This window comes from Bombina bombina, chromosome 4 (genome assembly GCF_027579735.1).
Source record: "Bombina bombina isolate aBomBom1 chromosome 4, aBomBom1.pri, whole genome shotgun sequence".
NCBI lineage: Eukaryota > Metazoa > Chordata > Amphibia > Anura > Bombinatoridae > Bombina > Bombina bombina.
In genome coordinates this window covers 432648169-432668314 of record NC_069502.1, presented here as the reverse complement: position 1 = coordinate 432668314, position 20146 = coordinate 432648169, and positions in this window count along the sequence as shown.

Here is a 20146-nt window from a genome sequence, read left to right as displayed (position 1 = left end):
GTATTTAAGATGTTGCCCCTGCCAGCATATTAATTTATATGGGTTGTTACCACCTTGGCTGTCTTATTAGTGCAATGCTTGTATCAGTTAGCCCCTTTTCCCATTATCTGCCTATTTTATGCTGATGCCTTTTAAATGCTGGCTACATCATTATGTCCTTGGTCACTTTATATTAAACATTATTTTGTGGCTGCATATAATATAGTTTCCCCACTTACTGGCTTAGCTTGTATTTGCTCCAGTATCTCTAAAGTGTATACACCAATTTTCCCCGTGTTCACAGTGTGTGTATCGATCGGTTGGATCAGCTGTTCTGTGGTTTGTTTACACAGCTGAGTATACGTGATGACATCACGCGTGATCCTCCGACCGGACACACACTGCAAGCATGCTGTCTGTTTGGCTTCTCCCTGTCCTCCTGCAGCGATTTGTCAGGTAAACTGCGTTTGCACTAGTTGTTCAGTGTGCAGTCTCAGCATATATGTGTTTGTTTATTGTGGTTGCTAGGACATACTTTTGGCAGTTTTTTGTCCTGAATTAGGGGGTGGGGTTTGTTTTTCATTGGTTGTTTGGTTGTTAAATGTGTTCATTTCACTGTGTTACTTTGTCTGAGGAAGGGGATACGGTCCCCGAAACGTTACATTAAAGGCACCTTTGTTAAAAGACCAGTGAGTGCAAGCCATTGTTTTTTCTATGCTATTTTCCTGCATGCACCCTGGCAAGCTGCTAAAGAAGTGAGAGTGCTCTCCATCTGCTTAATTGAATTATATATACTGTATATATATATATATATATATATATATATATATATATATATATATGTGTGTTTGTGTGTGTATATATATATATATATTAGAGCCCTTTTTTTGTCAAACACCTTATACCATATATTTTTGAGCCCTAAAAACTTTTTATTCATTTTTTTATTAAATATATTTTATCAGATAGTGTTTATATGAGTATAACAGTACTTTTAAATGTATTTATGTTGTATTTAATGCAACTTTTTTAACATACTACCCTTTACAAAAGAGTGAGTATATTCACATCATAAATAATAACAATAATTTTAACACCTCTATTTACAAAGTTAATCAGATTCATATTACGCCATTTTATATTAAACAAATATAATAAACCCCATTATGCTATGGCTCATATAATGGCATACATATACAGGGCCGGGTACTAAAATAAAACAAAACTAGACTACCGTCTAAGATGCCCCTGCATGGGGAGGGACACAAATTTGGTGCGTGACTTACGACCGCTGCTTCTTAACTTAAGATAAGCTGGAAACTTCAGGGGGACACAGCAGCAGCCACTGCTTGTTAAATCTGGCCCTGTAATTGTAAAAAAGAAAATAGGCCATCCTGCCTCCAGGTTTGTGTGTTTTATATATAGAAATCACTGTTTGATTCATTATGTAGAGCAGGGTGGGTAAGAAGTAGAATTTTGAGGCGACCGCCTGTAAAATTTCAAAAGTCTGCATAATAATAGAAAGATTTCTCACACATCTACGGCGGCGAGGCTCTTCACTCAGAAGCTAGAATTCTAGATAGAATCTAGATTCTGAGTGAAGATCCTCGCCACTGTAGATGTGTGAGAAATCTTTCTCTTAAGCACACTTTTGAAATCGGCTATGACTCTGAGTCTATGACGGTGATATGGGCACTGTACTTCAGAATGCGCAACACTGGAGCTGAACTCGCTGCCCTAGCTTTGGTTACAGGACCTGCCACCTAATCAACCTGACATTGCATCCAGCCAATAAATTACTTTGTAGCATGAGACTCGAGCAGTCTTGATTGTGAGGCTTCTTATCATACGCAGGCGCGGTACACAGATAAGGTTGCTTGACGGTCCCAGCGTGACGTAAAGAGAGAGCTCTTGCAGTTTGTAAAGACAGAGCGTGGCTGTATTTGTTAAAGAGCGCAGCTGATTTTTAAATCTATATTAGTTGTGTCAAAAATACAATTTTCAGCCAGCAGGTCTTATTTGTCTCAAAAATAACATTTTCAGCCAGCAGGTCCTACTTTTGCCACATATAGGACCTGCTGGCTGAAAAATTTATTTTTGCTACAAATAGGACTTGCTGGCTGAACTGAAAATTGTATTTTTGCCACAAATACAATTTTCAGCCAGCAGGTCCTATTTGTGGCAAAAATACTATTCTTTGTGTCTTTTCAATAAAAACATTATTGTAATTATTATTATCAAGACTGGTGTTTTTTTTTTTTTTAGTTAGGTGACCACATCAATAAAATTAGAGGTAGCCTTTGCTTAACAAAAGTCTGCCCACCCCTGATGTAGAGCAAACCCACTGATTTGCTATATTGTGCAGAGTCACCACTTTGGTATGTTAAGTCATGCAGAAATGAACCATTATAACTATTATAACTATAATAAATCAGATTAACCGTCAATAATTAAATGTGATAATGGAATTCTATTTTCTCGATTATTATAGAAAAAATATTTATATATAGCTGCTTAACACACAATTAGAACATTTTGTTAAGAAGCAGTAATGGCAGGGTATATCATTTATTTGGGGGGAGGGCCGGCAAAATGTGTCTTCACCTCTGTACCCAAAAATCCTAACACCTGCCCTGTAGGTATAAAATCATCAGTAAGTCACTGACATATAGCTGCATTATGGGCCCCACTAAAGCGTCAATTTGTTCACCAGTTGACAAGCGAATTAACTCGCTGTTGCTTGCAGCAAGTGACATGAAGTCTGGTACATGTATGTACTAAGAAACACCTAAAGAAATGTTGCGAGCAAGTGTGGATGATTGATAACTTTGACTTCTTGCTCGCTGCAAATAATCTAATGTTCTATTATGTCTGGCAAAATCTAAAGCCACTTTATTCCACTTGACCTACAAACTAATACTGCTCTTAAAAAAGTTGATTTGTCAAAAAATAAGTGATGCGGTTACTGCACAGGGTACCGGGAAAAGGACATTGAGCAAATTAAGAAGCGTTTTAATTACATAAAACAGAAATTGGCCAAAGAAAAAAATTCTGCAAGAGGCAACGGTGGAGGCCCAGCGTATGTAGCAGAGATAATCTACTATGAAGAGAAGGTGCTACAGCGGCTAGGCCCTGAGATCATCACGGGAATCACAAACTACTGTAACAGCAACATAAGAGGTAAAATTATTAGTACAACATTGACATCATAATTGTTTAAAGGGACACTGAACCCAAATTTTTTATTTCCTTATTCAGACAGAGCGTGAAATTTTAAGCAACTTTCTAATTTACTCCTATTATCAAATTTTCTTCATTCTCTTGGTATCTTTATTTGAAATGCAAGAATGTAAGTTTAGATGCCGGCCCATTTTTGGTGAACAACCTGGGTTGTTCTTGCTGATTGGTGGATAAATTCATCCACCAATAAAAAAGTGCTGTCCAGTGTCCTGAACAAAAAAACAAAAACAAAAAAGCTTAGATGCATTCTTTTTCAAATAAAGATAGCAAGAGAACGAAGAAAAATTGATAATAGGAGTAAATTAGAAAGTTGCTTAGAATTGCAAGCTCTATCTGAATCAAGAAAGAAAAAATTTGGGTTCAGTGTCTCTTTAAGTAATTAATTATTATCGTGGATAGTCTCCTGTTTTAATTTTTAAATTTTTTATGTGATTATCATGAATCAATTATTTTTTACAGTCTTTCGTGCCAATATGAAGTGGAATGCAAATATTAGAAAGAATATAGAAGTAGGCCTCAGTTAGGAATACTAGAATGACGCATGTACTTATGGTTTTTATCTTTATCATGTGCTATTGAGTTTAGTACTTAAAACTGTACTTAATAATATTTAAAAAAAATGCCATTTAATTTGTTGTATGTAATATTACATGCTCTCTCATCTTATTACAATCATTTTAAATTATAAAGCTTAAAACTGCAATATAACTAAAAAGCCATCTAATATTTCATTTTCTACTTATTCTTTTATTCTATTACATGACATTTTGTTAGTAGCATTGAATGGTCCAATGTGACTTTAAATTCTTTTTTTTTTTTTAGTTAAATTTAGGTTTTCTCTTTGATTCTAAATATAACAACTGTTCCATTGTAGAACTGTTAATATTTTTATTTTTTTTAAAAAGAGCACCACCACAGCTAGGAAGGTCATCTGAGGATCTTTGGACATCACAAAGAGCTGGCCCTTCTACATCCACATCAAGGCCTTAACACCGTATTGTCTATGGCTAATACATTCGATCAACATCCCAGCTTGTCTTTACTGACATCAGAACTAGCACTCCCAATACACAGGTTGGTAGAGAAACAGGTAATACACCAGCATGAATATCTATACACAGATTTGTTACATATCAGTTTATAAAGCATTTGTATAAACAACATTGTGTCATGCCTGTGCCAGGATTTGAACCTAAAACCTCTGGTTGTTTCTCTTCTCTCTTTCCCTCCTAAGCCACTAGAGTATTCAATATAAGTCTGTTGTTGCTGAATGCTTTGCTGGTTGGATTTTTGGCTCCACCTATCTGTCAGCTGCAGGAAATTGCCTAATCAGCGGTCTAAAAAAAAGTCTGCTTCATGCTTTCTTCCAGTGGCGTATATAGAACTGTGTTCTTGGGTGTGCTAGTTGTGGCTATATTTTCTGATGAATTTTGGAACTTTGACCTTGGCTTTGTTACCTGACCTTTCCTTGAATTGTTCCTGATACTATGCTTTTGCCTGCTGTTTCTGATTTTTCATCTGCCCCTTTCCTGTTGACCGCTAGCATGCCCGACTTCTCTTCCTGGATTCTGATATTTATTTTTATAGAAATGTTATTTTGATAGTGTTATTATGAGTGTAACTGATCTTTGTAATGTATCAAGAAATGCAACCAGAAGCTAGGGTTGCCACCTGTCCCTTAAAATACAGGGCGCTTATAAATTATACATGCTGCAGGGTGTGCAGGGAGGAATATCCAGAAACACAATGCATGTTCCTCCCTGCACACCCTGCAGCATGTGTAACTCATAAGTGTCCAGGAAAACATGGCTGAGGTGGCAACCCTATCAGAAACTGAGCGGGTAGGGGATGCTGGCCTCAATGAAATGCTTGACATTGCCCGTCAATAGGCCAGATTATGAGTGGAGCGCTAAATTACGCACAAGTAAAAAGAGATTTAGTGCAGGTGTTTGTGTGCGTCAAGTTTTTTTTAACTCGTATTGCAAGATGAAAGTAAACGTGATTGCTTCAGCGCAATTTAAAGGGAAATTAAACCCAAACATTTTTATTTCATGATTCATATAGAGAATACAATTTTAAACAACATTCCATTTAACTTCTATTATCTAATTTGCTTCATTCTTAAAATATACCTTGTTGAAGAAATAGCAATGCACATGGGTGAGCCAATCACATTAGGCATCTATGTGCAGCCACCAATACGCAGCTACTGAGCCTATCTACATATGCTTTTAAAAAGAGGATATCAAGAGAATTAAAGGGACATGAAACCCCAAATCTTTCTTTCATGATTCAGAGAGACAATACAATTTTAAAAAACATTCCAATTTACTTCTATTATCTAATTGTCTTGATTCTTTAGATATCCTTTGTTGAAAAAATAGCAATGCACATGGGTGAGCCAATCACACAAGGCATCTATGTGCAGCAACCAATCAGCAGCTACTGAGCCTATCTAGATATGCTTTTCATCAAAGGATACCAAGAGAATGAAGCAAATTAGACAATAGAAATAAATTGGAAAGTTACTTTAAATGACATGCTCTTTCCAAATCATGAAAGAAAAAATCTGGGTTTCATGTCCCTTTAAGTTACCGCTCATGAGGAAAGTTCAACCTCAGAGCTTTGGTTAATTGTTTTGCAAAACAAAAAAGTCTAACAAAAAAACATAAAAAATACATTACTTAGTACAGTTCCACTTTTAATAACACAATTTTCTTTGTTTTCTTCTTATCCTTTGTTGAAAAGCAGAAATGTAAGCTCAAAAGTGTGCATGTGTCTGCAGCACTATATAGCAGCAGGTTTGCAACAATGTTATATATTAGCAGGAGCACTAGATGGCAGAACTATTTCCTGTCATGTAGGGCTTCAGGCATGTGCATAACTCTTTATTCGCATGTTTTAGAAATATGTCACTCAAAATATTTAAAAAATGACTGTTATTTAATTTACTTTCTTTTGCATGATACACATTTTACTTTCTTTTTACATCACTATATATCAGTTGTCTCTTAATTCTAGCATGACTACTAGACCTTGTACTCTGTAACAGTTTCCTTCCTACATTTATTTATGCTTACTATCATTCTAATATATATCTCCATGAGTGTATACCCTGTGTGCTGCATAATTAATGTAATCAGAAGTTTAATTAAAGGGACAGTTTACCCCAAAATAATTCTCCCCTTTAAATTGTTCACAATGATCCATTTTACCTGCTAGAGTGTATTGGATAGTTTACAAGTAGCTCATTTACCTTTATTTTTGCATTTTAAATAGCTAATTTAGCCTATGGAATCCCACCATACACTGAAATGTTCTATACTGGAGTCTTGGCTAGTGACAAGCCTAAGTAAACACAGCCAGAAGAAGAAATTACTCTCTCAGAATTAGATTACAAGTCGTGCGTTCTGTCTTTCCTGCACGGGATATGGTCTTTTCCACAACAATCTATTTTGCACTCGAAGAGATATAGTTATGTGTTTTTCAAAACAAAAAAGTTTCACAAAACACATAAAAAATCCCTCACAAAGTACATTTACACCCATAAACTACAATTGAACCTCTAAACCGCTATCCCCCCACATCGCAAACACTCATTAAAACTATTAACCCCTAAACCGCCATCCCCCCACATTGCAAACACTAATTGAAACTATTAACTCCTAAACTGTCATTCCCCCACATTGCAAACACTAATTAAAACTACAGGTATACCTCACTTTACAGCTCTTCACTTTACAGCGATTCGCTAATACAGCGCTTTGTGGAGCTGATGTTCAACCTCCAAGCATTTTGAAACAGTGCTGTAAATCATTGGGAGATTGCGAGAAAAGTGACTGGCACCATTTTGTTATGCTTAGTTCACTCTGTTAACTGCATTGCAGTGCAATCTGTGTCTCAGTGCTATAGTCTGGCAAATTTTACTACAGTAATTGTCACTATTTTACAGGTACAGTATTTATTGAATACTAATTGAATACTTGCTGTGCTAGTGTTAAACTAAACGTAGCACTATTGCACCCATAATATATGTTAGTTCAATCATGTTTTTAACATTTTAAACACTGAAAAGAAAGCTAAAACTGCCTTGTTTCACTTTAAGACGGTTTTCACTTTACAGCGGGGCTCCGGTCCCTAACCCGCTGTATGAGTGGGGTATACCTGTATTAACCCCTAAACCGCCATCCCCCCACATTGCCAAGTATTAAACTAATAACTAAGCCCCCTAACCTAACACCCCCTAACTTAACCCCAATTAAAATACACATAAATTAAAAATATAGTAACGTCCTTAAATCAAAAACTTACCTGTAAAAGAAAATTAAAACTTAAGCTTAAATTTAAAAAAAAAACTAGCATTACTTAAAAAAAAACATAAAAAAAAATAAAAATCCTACATTACAAAAAAAAACTACATTACAAAAATTAAAAAACCCTACCATTACCAAAAAAACTACCATTACAGAAAAAAAAAAAAAATTAAATTATCCATAATAAAAAAATAATAATCCTATTCTAATACCCCTAAAAAAAATGTTTTTTTTAGGTAGTATTTTTGCTCTCTTCAAGTAATTCATTACATTTGCGTTTTACATAGGGCAAATTTGCGCATTACTTTTGGTGAGACTATCGTGTGTGTTATCACAATACATTTTTAATTTAACTTTGTTATAATAATGACATATAACAATCAAATTTGTTAATAGAATTTTCGTTCTTTGAGGGGCAACTTTGCGTTCTATCGGCTAGATTATGAGTTTTGCGGTAAGAGCTGCTCGGTAATAACTTGAAAGTTATTGCACCGCTCACTTCCCTACAGCGCTGTTATTACAGGTTTACAAAAACCTGGCGTTAGCAGGCAAGAAATAAACGTAAAGCAAAATCGAGCTCCATACCGCACTCCAATATCAGCGCTGCTAAAAGCTGCGGTGAGCTGGTTTTACGTGCTTGTGCACGATTTCCCTATAGACATCAATGGGGAGAGCCAGCTGAAAAAAATTCTAACACCTGCAAAAAAGCAGCGTAAAGCTACGCAATGCAGCCCCATTGATTCCTATGGGGAAACAAAATGTATGTTTACACCTAACACCCTAACATAAACCCGATTCTAAACACCCCTAATCTTACACTTATTAACCCCTAATCTGCCGCCCCGACATCACTGACACCTACATTATATTTATTAACCCCTAAACTGCTGCTCCGGACATCGCTGCCACTATAATAAACATATTAACCCCTAAACCGCCATACTCCCGCATCACAAACACTAGTTAAATATTATTAACCCTTAATCTGCCGCCCCTAACATCGTCGCCACCTACCTACATTTATCAACCCCTAATTTGCCGCCCCCAACGTCGCCGCCACTATACTAAATTTATTAACCCCTAAACCTAAGTCTAACCCTAACCCTAACACCCCCTAACTTAAATATAATTAAAATAAATCTTAATAAAACATACTATCATTACCTAAATAATTCCTATTTAAAACTAAATACTTACCTGTAAAATAAATAGTTACATTGTATCTAGCTTAGGTTTTATTTTTATTTTACAGGCAAGTTTGTATTTATTTTAACTAGGTAGACTAGTTACTAAATAGTTATTAACTATTTACTAGGTACCTAGTTAAAATAAACACAAATTTGTCAGTAAAATAACACCTATCCTGAGTTACACTATCACCTAACCTTACACTACAATTAAATAAATTACATAAATTAAATACAATTACCTAAATTACAAAAAACCCACTAAATTATCAGATATTTAAACTAATTACACCTAATCTAATAGCCCTATCAAAATAAAAAAGCCCCCTAAAAATAAACCCCCTAGCCTAAACTACCAATAGCCCTTAAAAGGGTCTTTTGCGGGGCATTGCCCAAAAGAAATCAGCACTTTTACCTGTAAAAAAATACAAACAACCCCACAACAGTAAAACCCACCCCCACACAACCAACCCCCCAAATAAAATCCTAACTAAATAAACCTAAGCTCCCCATTGCCCTAAAAAGAGCATTTGGATGGGCATTGCCCTTAAAATGGCATTTAGCTCTTTCTCAAGTGCCCAAACCCTAATCTAAAAATAAAACCCACCCTATAAACCCTTAAAAAAACCTAACACTAACCCCTGAAGATCCACTTACAGTTTTTGAAGACCCGACATCCATGCTCAACAAAGCCGGCAGAAGTCCTCAACAAAGCGGCAGAAGTCTTCATCCAACTGGGCAGAAGTCTTCATCTAACCGGGCAGAAGTCTTCATCCAGACGGCATCTTCTATCTTCATCCATCCGGCGCAGAGCGGCTCCATCTTCAAGACATCCGGTGTGGAGCATCCTTCTCTTACCACGACTCTTCCAGAATGAAAGTTCCTTTAAATGACGTCATCCAAGATGGCGTCCCTTGAACTTTGATTGGCTGATAGAATCGGAATTAAAGGTGAAAAAATCCTATTGGCTGATCCAATCAGCCAATAGGATTGAGCTTGCATTTTATTGGCTGATTGGAACAGCCAATAGAATGTAAGCTCAATCCTATTGGCTGATTGTATCAGCCAATATGATTTTTCACCTTTAATTCCGATTGGCTGATTGGCTGATTGGTCTGATTGATCAGCCAATCAGAAGTAAGGTAGGAAAAATCCTATTGGCTGATTGGATCAGCCAATAGGATTGAAGTTCAATCCTATTGGCTGGTCCAATCAGCCAATAGGATTGAGCTTGCATTCTATTGGCTGTTCCAATCAGCCAATAGAATGCAACCTCAATCCTATTGGCTGATTGGATCAGCCAATAGGATTTTTCCTACCTTAATTCCGATTGGCTGATAGAATTCTATCAGCCAATTCGAATTCAAGGGATGCCATCTTGAATGACGTCATTTAAAGGAACCTTCATTCTGGATGAGTCGTCATAAGAAGAGGATGCTCCGCACCGGATGTCTTGAAGATGGAGCCGCTCTGTGCCGGATGGATGAAAATAGAAGATGCCTTATGGATGAAGACTTCTGCCCGGTTGGATGAAGACTTCTGCCACTTCGTTGAGGACTTCTGCTAGCTTCATTGAGGATGTATGTCGGGTCTTCAAAAACTGTAAGTGGATCTTCGGGGGTTAGTGTTAGGATTTTTTAAGGGTTTATTGGGTGGGTTTTATTTTTAGGTTAGGGTTTGGGCACTGAAAAAGAGCTAAATGCACTTTTAAGGGCAATGCCCATCCAAATGCCCTTTTCAGGGCAATGGAGAGCTTAGGTTTTTTTAGTTAGGATTTTATTTGGGGGGTTGGTTGTGTGGGTGGTGGGTTTTACTGTTGGGGGTTGTTTGTATTTTTTTACAGGTAAAAGAGCTGATTTCTTTGGGGCAATGCCCCGCAAAAGGCCCTTTTAAGGGCCATTGGTAGTTTAGTTTAGGCTAGAGGGGGTTTTATTTGGGGGGGGGGGTATTTTGATAGGGCTATTAGATTAGGTGTCATTAGTTTAAATATCTGATCATTTCTTTTTTTATTTTGTGTAATTTATTGGTTTATTTTTTGTAATTTAGTTAATTGTATTTAATTTAGGTAATTGATTTAATTGTAGTGTAAGGATAGGTGTAACTCAGGTTAGGTTTTATTTTACAGGTACATTTGTATTTATTTTAGTTAGTAAGTTAGTAAATAGTTAATAACTATTTAGTAACTATTCTACCTAGTTAAAATACACTGTGTGCAGAATTATTAGGCACATGAGTATTTTGACCACATCATCCTCTTTATGCATGTTGTCTTACTCCAAGCTGTATAGGCTCGAAAGCCTACTACCAATTAAGCATATTAGGTGATGTGCATCTCTGTAATGAGAAGGGGTGTGGTCTAATGACATCAACACCCTATATCAGGTGTGCATAATTATTAGGCAACTTCCTTTCCTTTGGCAAAATGGGTCAAAAGAAGGACTTGACAGGCTCAGAAAAGTCAAAAATAGTGAGATATCTTGCAGAGGGATGCAGCACTCTTAAAATTGCAAAGCTTCTGAAGCGTGATCATCGAACAATTAAGCGTTTCATTCAAAATAGTCAACAGGGTCGCAAGAAGCGTGTGGAAAAACCAAGGCGCAAAATAACTGCCCATGAACTGAGAAAAGTCAAGCGTGCAGCTGCCAAGATACCACTTGCCACCAGTTTGGCCATATTTCAGAGCTGCAACATCACTGGAGTGCCCAAAAGCACAAGGTGTGCAATACTCAGAGACATGGCCAAGGTAAGAAAGGCTGAAAGACGACCACCACTGAACAAGACACACAAGCTGAAACGTCAAGACTGGGCCAAGAAATATCTCAAGACTGATTTTTCTAAGGTTTTATGGACTGATGAAATGAGAGTGAGTCTTGATGGGCCAGTTGGATGGGCCCGTGGCTGGATTGGTAAAGGGCAGAGAGCTCCAGTCCGACTCAGACGCCTGCAAGGTGGAGGTGGAGTACTGGTTTGGGCTGGTATCATCAAAGATGAGCTTGTGGGGCCTTTTCGGGTTGAGGATGGAGTCAAGCTCAACTCCCAGTCCTACTGCCAGTTTCTGGAAGACACCTTCTTCAAGCAGTGGTACAGGAAGAAGTCTGCATCCTTCAAGAAAAAGATGATTTTCATGCAGGACAATGCTCCATCACACGCGTCCAAGTACTCCACAGCGTGGCTGGCAAGAAAGGGTATAAAAGAAGAAAATCTAATGACATGGCCTCCTTGTTCACCTGATCTGAACCCCATTGAGAACCTGTGGTCCATCATCAAATGTGAGATTTACAAGGAGGGAAAACAGTACACCTCTCTGAACAGTGTCTGGGAGGCTGTGGTTGCTGCTGCACGCAATGTTGATGGTGAACAGATCAAAACACTGACAGAATCCATGGATGGCAGGCTTTTGAGTGTCCTTGCAAAGAGCGGTGGCTATATTGTCACTGATTTGTTTTTGTTTTGTTTTTGAATGTCAGAAATGTATATTTGTGAATGTTGAGATGTTATATTGGTTTCACTGGTAAAAATAAATAATTGAAATGGGTATATATTTGTTTTTTGTTAAGTTGCCTAATAATTATGCACAGTAATAGTCACCTGCACACACAGATATCCCCCTAAAATAGCTATAACTAAAAACAAACTAAAAACTACTTCCAAAACTATTCAGCTTTGATATTAATGAGTTTTTTGGGTTCATTGAGAACATGGTTGTTGTTCAATAATAAAATTAATCCTCAAAAATACAACTTGCCTAATAATTCTGCACTCCCTGTAAATACAAACTTGCCTGTGAAATAAAAATAAATCCTAAGCTAGATACAATGTAACTATTAGTTATATTTTAGCTAGCTTAGGGTTTATTTTACATTAGTATAGTTTTAAATAGAAATTATTTAGTTTTAAATAGTAATTATTTAGTTATTAATAGTAGGTTTTATTTAGATTTATTTTAATTACATTAAAGTTAGTGGGGGTTAGGGTTAGACTTAGGGTTAGGTTTAGGGGTTAATAAATTTAGTATAGTGGCGGCGACATTGGTGGCGGAAGATTAGGGGTTAATAAATGTAGGTAGGTGGCGGCGATGTTAGGGGCAGAAGATTAGGGGTTAATAATATTTAACTACTGTTTGCGATGCGGGAGTACGGCGCTTTAGGGGTTAATATGTTTATTATAGTGGCAGCGATGTCCAGAGCGGCAGATTAGCGGTTAATAAATTTATTTTAGTGTTTGCAATGCGGGAGGGCCTCGGTTTAGGGGTTAATAGGTAGTTTATGGGTGTTAGTGTACTTTTTAGCACTTTAGTTATGAGTTTATGCTACAGATTTGTAGCGTAAAACCCATAACTACTGACTTTCAGTTTACGGTATGGATCTTGTAGTTATAGGCTGTACCGCTCACTTTTTGGCCTCCCAGGCAGACTCGTAATACCGGCGCTATAGAAGTCCCATTGAAAAAGGACTTTTTGAAAGCTGCGGTAATTACGTTGCGTTACGGCCAAAAAAGTGTGCGATGCAGAAATACCTGCAAGACTTGTAATACCAGCGGTAGTGAAAAAGAACCTTAACGCTGCTTTTTCACTCATAACGCAAAACTCGTAATCTAGCCGGATATTTGCCATATGTATCTAGCCTTCTAGATTCAGAAAGTACTCTATCAGAAAAAGATATAAACACGACACAAGCTAAAAGACATACAGGTAGATTCCGAGTTTTGCATTACGACTTTAAACGCTGAAAAAATGGCAATTTCAGCGTAATTGCAATAACACACTATTTGTGTCGGTATAGCTATAACGCAAGCATTTTAGCCTGTAACGCAACAACCAATACGTACTCAAAAAAATGATGTTTTCGTGTGGGATTTTTATAGTGCCGGTATTACAGGTTGTGCAGGGAGGCTAAAATGCTTGCATTACAGCCTATACCTACAAGATCCATACCTCCATCTGAGCTAAAAGACATACAGGTAGAATACGACTTTTGCGTTACGACTTTTAACGCTAAAAAAATGGCAATTTCAGCGTAATGGCAGTAATGCACCGCAAGCATATTAGCCTGTGACTCAACGACCATTCCGCACTCAAAAAAATTACGTTTTTGTGTGGGATGTTTTAAACCCCGGTATTACAGGTTGTGCGGTGAAGCTAAAATGCTTGCGTTACAGCCTATACCGACAAGATCCATGCCGCCATCTGAGAGCAGTAGTTATGGATTTTGTGTAACAAAAATGTTTCACAAAACTCATAACAAAAATCTTACAAAGTACACTAACACCCATAAACTACCTATTAACCCCTAAACCGTCGACCTCCTGCATCGCAAACACTATATTAACTTATTAACCCCTAATCCGCCACCCACCCACATTGCGACAATTAAATACATTTATTAACCCCTAATCTGCCGCCCCCGACATCGCAGACACTATAATACAGCTATTAACCCCTAATCCACCGCTCCCCGACCTCGCCGACACTATAATAAAGTTATTAAACCCTAATCTGCTGCTCCCCGACATCGCCGACACTGTAATAAAATTATTAACCCCTAAACCTCCGGCCGCCCACATCGCCGCCACTAAATAAACCTATTAACTCCTAAAGCTTTGGCCTCCCACATCTCCGCAACTAAATAAACCTATTAACCCCTAAACCTCCGGCCTCCCACATCTTCACAACTAAAATAAACCTATTAACCCCTAAACCTCCGGCCTCCAACATCTCCGCAACTAAATAAACCTATTACCCCGAAACCGCCAGCCCCCCACTTCTCAAAACACTAAATTAAACTATTAACCCCTAAACCTAACACGCCCCTAAAGTTAAATTAAAATTACAATATAACTATATTTAAATAAATAAAATCTTACCTGTGAAATAAAAATAAACCTAACATTAAATTATAAATTAACCTAACCTTACTATTCTAATAAAATAAAAAACTACCAAATAAAAAATCTAAATTGCAAATTATAGAGTCAATACTGAGAAACATCTGTTTAGCTTCTCTTTTATTTGTGTGAAACATGATGCAATACTTATTTTTCTTTAAAAGGAAATACTAACATGCCAGAAGTAGTATTCAAATGGACTTGCAATACTTGGGTTTTCTCCATTTTAAATCACTATATTTTTGGAGAGACTGACGTCTTGTTCTTTTGATTTTAGATACTCTATACAATCATCGTATCATCTTGTAAATAATCTTAACCCTACACTCTTGCTTGTCACCTCTGACTCCACCCACTCATTTTGGGAAATACCGATCCATGCCATATACTAATATTATTCTCTAGCTGTAAACAGTTTCAGTCGAGACATGTTTGTAGCTGATGTAAAAAGAGCTGTATGTCAATCAATTTGTCGCATGACTGCAAATGACATTATCGCACGTGATTAATGTATTTCCTTACGGTCTATTGTATCACTGTATAAAGTGGTCTCCAAAGTATTTTATTAATTTATAAAAAATATATATTAATTATTAATTCACTATCTGTCTTTATCTATACTTGCTAAATAAACTAATACTAATAGAAGTTCACTGATTATCTACTTACTTATTCATTTTTCACACATTTTTTTAATTTAATTTCTGTGCATGCATCTATCAATTTAATCGTCTTTTTACTTGAAATGTTATAGTTGTTGCCAATATCTTTATGCACATTTTTCTAACAATTTATTTTGCACACATCTGTTAAGCTACTCTTGTTTTCCTCTATACTTCTTTGTTTTATCTCTCATTCCAATAATAAAAATGGATAGTAGAATTTTATCTTCTAAAAAGAATAATGTATAAAATTCAAACAATTATCAATTCAAGTTATACCTTTGTGTATATGGGCCACAATTAACAGCTACAGAAACAAAATATGTATTTATTGATTACTCTTCAATATGCAATGAAATGGCAATAGTTGTGATAAAAACAAATTGTGTGTTATGTTATCGGTAAGACATTTCATAACATTAGCTGTAATATTTGTTTCACACATGATTATAACTGCCTTTCATATATGGAACATCTAATTTAACACAGGTGTTTTTGTTTTATTTTACACAAGTGATTCAATCTGTTTTCATCTAGTTATGTGAGCCAAGTTTTTAGGGATTATCCAATCTTAATAGTTGGTTTAAAAACTAATAGGATTACTAAAGTCTGCAGGTTTGGCAAGTATGGTAGAAACAAAGTAGTGACCAATTGTATGTAATGGGATTAAATTGGTCTGGTAGTAAGTTAAAAACAGTTTTCTAATGTTAATGTTAAAATTAAAGTTAATCTTGTAAGTTTGAATGTGATGGGTAACAGAAGTAAAAATATTTAAATACACTTACTCCAATTAAAGAAATATAAACCAAATTTATATATGTATTCAAATTTGAAAACACAAAACAAAAAATGTCCAAAAATTTTCAGTATGAGAAACAATCATTATTCATCAAAATAATTGTCTGAATCCAAGTCCCTAGATGTAATACCATATCTGTTTGGAGGTTCCCTACAAATTTCCTCAGGAAAATCTTCTATATCTTCTCACTCCTCAAACCCTAAACGTCTCTTCTCCATTTTCAACACTCTCCTCTATCCACCAGCACCACCCCCTTCATCTGCCTTTAGTGCTCAAGACTTGGCAGACTACTTTTTCAACAGTCCTGGAAAAACTAGTTTTCGATCGCCTAACCCACTTCCTATCATCCAACTCATTGCTTGACCCCCTGCAATCTGGCTTCCATCCCCAACACTCAACTGAGACTGCCCTCACCAAGGTTACTAATGATCTTATTTCTGCTAAAAACAATGGCCTCTATTCTATACTTATCTTACTTGACCTGTCTGCTGCTTTTGACACTGTTGACCATCCCCTCTCCTATGGACTCTCAGCTTCTTTGGGCTCTGTGACATTACCCTCTCCTGGATCCACTCTTATCTCTCTAATAGGTCCTTTTCTGTCTCATTTGCTGGCGACACCTCCTCTTCATTGCCTCTGTCTGTTGGAATACCTCAAGGCTCTGTTCTAGGCCCTCTACTCTTCTCTATTTATACTTCCTCACTGTATAAACTTATCAGTAGCTATGGCTTCAACTATCACCTCTATGCTGATGATACTCAGATCTACCTATCACACCTGCACTTCTGTCCTTTCCCACATCAGAGACTGCTTATTTGGCATCTCTTCTTGGATGGCCTCTCACCACCTAAAAATCAACATGTCCAAGACTGAGCTTCTTCTAATCCCCCCATCTAATTCTACTCCAGTTTCTAACTTTACTATCACTGTTGGTGACACCACTATCTCACAATCACCCCAAGTCCACTGCTTAGGAGTTACACTTGACTCCAATCTGTCCTTCATACCCCACATCTAATCGATATCTTCATCCTGTCACAACCACCTATGCAATATCTCCAAAATTCGTCCTTTTCTGAGTGCTGAAACTACTAAGCAGCTAATCCATTCCCTAGTAATTTCCCGACTTGACTACTGTAATAACCTACTAATTGGCCTTCCTCTCTCCTGCCTCTCCCTCCTTCAATCCATCCTAAATGCCTTTGCTAGGCTAATCCACCTCTCCCAACACTCTGTATCCTCTGCACCCCTCTGTGAGTCCCTTCACTGGCTCCCCATTCACAGCAGAATTAAATTCAAAATTCTCACTCTGACCTACAACACCCTTAACAATGCAGCCCCGCCTACCGGTCCTCACTCATCAACAAATATACTCCAGCCCATCCCCTAAGATCCAACAACGATCTACTCCTTGCCTCTTCTACTATCACCTCCTCCAATGCTAGACTACAGGACTTCTCTTGTGTGGCACCAACCCTCTGGGACGCACTTCCTCGAGCTGTCAGACTTTCCCCCAACCTCTCCTCCTTTAAACTCTCCCTAAAGATCTTCTTGTTCAGGGAAGCCTATCACCAAATTAGTAACTAATTAATTCCACTAGCCTAATAGTTGCCCTCATCTAATTCCACACTAACATCATTCCCACCTTTGCAGTCCCCACCTCCTGTTTCTTACCCTCCTACCCATTTAGATTGTAAGTTACCATGGGAACAGGGCTCCCAATTCCCCCTGTATTTGTTTGTTAAATTTTGTCTGGTGTCTCATATTGTACTGTCCTTTTATCTTTGTTACCATGGAAAGTGCTGCGGAATCTTTTAGCGCTTTATAAATAAAGAATAATAATAATAGGGATGGGGGTTTTATTATCAATTTTTTATCCTCTCCTAATAGCTATGTTATGCAGTATATGGAGTTAGTAACCATTCTCCTGTCAGATAAAAATATACAATATGAACTTATAAATTCTAATCAGTGTAAATTATCATAGACAAAAAGGTAATGACACCCATGTTTCATAAGTGAAGACAGCGCATACCATATAATCCTAAATTGACAATTTAATTATATTTTTAAATGGAGCCACATTTTTATCCTTAATGGTAGGAGCATCAGAAGACAAACGTAATGTGGAAATACTGCCACCGATGCGTCAATAACCTTAGAAAGGTGACCGCGAAAAGCAGTTTGACTTATCCCAATGATGACGCTTGAAAACACCTGAAAAAACCCTGTGATAAAGAAGTGTAATGCCGCCAACAGCTTGAGTAGTCTGGGAATGGCCTGAGATTGAGCTGTCATTGGCTCCAGAGATTCAGTGAGGGTCATAATGGAATCTATATCATTCCAAAATGGTTGAATGACTTCTCTGTCTGAAAGGCCATGTAAACCCATTCATGGAAGGAATACTCTGGGTACTTTCCTTCTTCTATCATCAACCACAGCAGCTTCTTGGATCTGCCTTCTATATTGAATTTGGATCAATCAATGCATAAACAGATGCAGAAGTGACTTCATTGCTGACTGTTCCTAAATGTAAGTAATAACGTATTTGACAACGTTTATACAACTGTACCTTGGCGTCAGTTTTAGACTCCCTATTGATTTTAATTGTACTCACCACCTAAATGATGGTGAGAGAAAATCTACATAGTTGATGGGAATTTTTTTACAAGTGGATAAGTTGATTTTTTAGTAACTTGGAATTAATGTGTTTAATGGTGAGTGTGTCATTTTAGGCCAAAAAAAAGTTGGTTTAAGGAGTAGCGGACAACTACATTCATTAGTTTAAAGCTGCATATTTTTGCACAGATGACTGCTTTGTACATATGATTTTTGATGGAAACATGTCATGAACAGCAAACTGACTGCTTAGTACATGGGGCCCTGAGTTTATATACAACAAAATAAATCACAGTATCTGGTTTTACTAACTGAAATAAAAATATGTAGAAAATTCTAAAAATAAATTATTTTGTTACAATATTGACTAAAAGAAGATAAACCTAAATGGCTTGCCAAAGTTGTTCCAATATTTAAATCTAGACCTTAGCCTGTTTTGTTGCTTCTATCTACAGCCCCAGTCTAATCAATGGCTGTTTTGCATTAAAAAAAAAGTCTGATATTTCTAGGTCATCAACATGTTTTTACTTACAGCTAAAAAAAATGCACAAATATGTGTCTGTTGGTGGTGTTGCTACAGTATTTAAAATTAAATTCATGGCATTTTGTGTGCTTTTTGCAAACATCCACAGAAGGTTATTAAAGTATGCCAATTTCAAATGGCTTGAACACAAATGCTGGAAAGCAGAGGTTTGGAAAAAGCTTGCTTTTATTGATGCATGGAAACAATCAAAAATGTCAAATGGCTACCTTATTTAAATATTAATATATTGTTGTATCCTGTACAAGATATAGTCAATGAGACCAATTTTAGCTGTAAAGTTGGGGTTGCATGGTGAGAAACAGGAAGGCTGGCACTTTTGTTTACTACATGTACAATTTGTATTTATCATTTTAAAGCAATACATGTGGGGAGTGTGGGTGTGAGAGAGGATGAGAAAAAAAGAGTAAATCAGAGGGGTATACTTCATTTTATATATAAATTTGGCTCAAACAAAGTTCTTTTCAGTGTAAAAATGTAGGTCTTATGATTCTAAAGTTACTGTTAAAAGAAGATATTGTCTGGTATCAAGGTTGCAAAGAAAACAGGTGGTTATTCCCTAATAGTGATTGCATTGAATGAATAGAAACAAATATTAGGGGTGTGGATAAGGAGGGGGCATCATAAATCAGTTTGAACAAGTACAAGCTACAAACAAGTATATGTAAGTATATGGTATCCTTACTTTATGCTTTTATGGAATGTGGATAAAGTACTTCATAAACCACCCAAGTACTCTGTAAGCAGCAATCATACAAAGACCCTACTCCAGATTAATAGGCAGGTCATTCAGACAAAGAAAATAGTTGGTGCCTCAATGTCATTCATTGACAAAGAACCTAAACATGTAAAGAACTAATGTGCTCAGCCTAAACACCCAATAGTACAATACACAACAAAGGCACCAAAGTACATCTGACACT